This window comes from Octopus bimaculoides, chromosome 14 (assembly GCF_001194135.2).
Source record: "Octopus bimaculoides isolate UCB-OBI-ISO-001 chromosome 14, ASM119413v2, whole genome shotgun sequence".
Classification (NCBI taxonomy): Eukaryota; Metazoa; Mollusca; class Cephalopoda; order Octopoda; family Octopodidae; genus Octopus; species Octopus bimaculoides.
The window spans coordinates 41,822,204-41,825,034 of NC_068994.1; positions in this window are offsets into that span (position 1 = coordinate 41,822,204).

The window sequence follows — 2,831 nt, forward strand, 5'->3', positions numbered from 1 at the left end:
GTGTGTGTGTGTGTGTGTGTGTACATATATGTATATGTATGTGTGTGTGTGTGTGTGTGTGTATATATGTGTGTGTGTGTGTGTTTGTATATGTGTATATATATATATATGTATTATTACATATATATATATACATACACATATATATATAGAGAGAGATACATACTTAAAGATATATATACATACGTATATATTGTTTTATATTTTAATCAACTTTTCTAGCATTGGTTAAAAGATTTTACAAATTTCATTAAGAAAATCCCATTACTATAAATATATTTTTCTCACTTTTGAAAAGATGAAGAAGGTCACCTTTTTTGGCCTCTTGGTGTGATGTTTTTAGTTTTACTTTAAGGTAATGCAGAGTAGTCTACCTTGCATGGAGGGTGGGATGGCAGGTACAGAAAAATTGTTGTCGGAAGTGTCAGACTCACAAAATTGCAGTCGATACTCAATGCACTTTATTCGTGCCAACATCCTTCTTTAATTAAAAACTAAAGCCATACTCCAGCCCTAGTAATATTAGCATCGGTATCAGTAGTAGTAGTAGTAGTAGTAGTAGTAGTAGTAGTAGTAGTAGTAGTAGTAGTAGTAGCAAAAGCAGCAGCAACGGCGGCAGTGGTAGCAACAGCATGAGCTACAGCTGCAGCAATAGTAGCAGCAATGTGACCTATTTTTTTTTTCAATATATCAGAATAAGGCAAGCAGAGTAATGTACCTTGCATAAATGCTCAACGAGACTGATTGGAGCTATAATATTCTTTGGCAATATATTGATTTGTTCTGACTATACACACAAAGCCAATTGTTATAAAGGAATGTATTTATGTTCAATTGAAATGTTTCCAGTGTATTTCTGGTATTCATTCTATCACTCTGCTCCTGAAGGGTTTTAATTTAAGCTTTGGCAAGTAAATGAATGTGCATGGAGTAATGTTTCTATACTAACGAATGATGATACACACACCCATCTATATCTAACACACACACACACACATGCACACATATACACACATGCACATACATATCAGAAAGAATTGAGATGTTGTGGGCAATCCGTGTGTGTGTGGATGGATAATCGTATACTTTCACTTAGAGACTCTGAAAAGAAAGTGGTATGGAAGTGCTACTATGAAAAGCTATTAAATGTGGAGCCAACATAGGGACCAACTATTCTGGTTGACAGCAGCATGATGGATAAAGCAATTAAGGAAATGAAAGCAGGGTGAAGCCCCCTGATCCATCAGGAGTCAACTCTGAAATGCTTAAAATACCTGGCTGAGTAGGATACAGTTATCTGCATAGTAAAACAGATTATACAGGAAATTGTTATACACAATAACTGGCATAGAAGAATTATAGTCAAGAGTAAAGGAGATGCTTTAGTTAGAAGTATTTACAGAGATATCACATTGCTGAACCAAGTCTGAAAGATGGAGGAAGCGTCATAGCCCAACTAATTATTGACGGCTTTGCCCTGTCTTTGTCCTTCTCACATATAACCACCCTTACACACCTTTCACATCCATCCCTGTCTCTGCCAATCCTTCTCTATTTCTCTCTGTCTATCTCTCTCTTTCTGTCCCAACTCTCCTACCACATACATAATCTCCTTATTTCCTAATCTATCAACAGATTTATTATACTACTGCTATCCACTCTTCCTGTACTGTCACCTATAAACCTCTTCCTTCCTGAGACATTTTTTTTTTCACCTTCCCCTTTCAGACTGATATTTAGAGGCGACCACTTGTTAACCTTTCTTCACCATTCACTAATGTCACCTACACTCCCACTTCTAACCATCTATCACTCTCCTCTTGCACATTTAGGAAATTACCACCCATCTTTCATGATCTACTGTCCATATTCTCTCATATACTTACCTTCTTGTATCCTGAAAGTATGAGGTGGCATCAAGAAGTTTGCAGACTTGTTCTGTAGCACGCCAATGGTTGTGTATGCAGTGAGAGATAGTAACCTTCATGGGGCAGTGTGCCAAGTGACATTGCTGTGTTTTCTTTGCAAGATGTGAAATTTGTACATTTGTGATCATGCATATACTGTAGTCTGCGATTTTGTCATGGACAAGAACAAAGAGCCAACATGAAATCTTGCGTTAAACTTAAGAAGTCTGCTAGAAAGACATTGAGCATGCTTCAGCAAGCTTACAGCAATGAAACAATGGGTCATATGCAATGTTTAGAGTGGCACAAGCACTTCAAAAGCAGAAGAAGGTCCATGTAAGATGATAAGCAATCTGGAAGACCTGCCACAAGTGCCACATCAAAAATGTAGTATTGTGCATCAAGAATTCATCCCCCAGGGCCAGACTGTTCTACTGCAATGCTTTGAAGCCTTTGAGGTCAGACATTCAGCAAAAGTGACTGGATCCGTGGGGCACGAAGAATTGGATTCTTTACAACGACAATGCACCCTTTCACCAAGCTGTCCTCACTCATTTCTCAACATGGTATCACTTCTGCACCCGCCCTATTCACCAAATTTAGCACCTGCAGACATCCATCTTTTCCTCAAGACGAAAATGCGGCTCAAAAGTCACCATCTTAACACCACTGTCAAGATTCAGAGTCAGTCGCAGAAGGTCCTCAACTCACTTACAGAAAATGAGTTGCAAGCTCAATTCCAAAACTGGCAGGAATGCTGGGACCGGTGTAGTGCTGAGCAAGGTGACTATTTCACAGGAAATGATGTTAAGACTTAAGTAAATAAGTAATATTTTAATTAAACATAACTAGTCTTGGAAATTTTTTGATACCATCTTGTGTATATGTATATATATATATATATATATATATATATATATATAT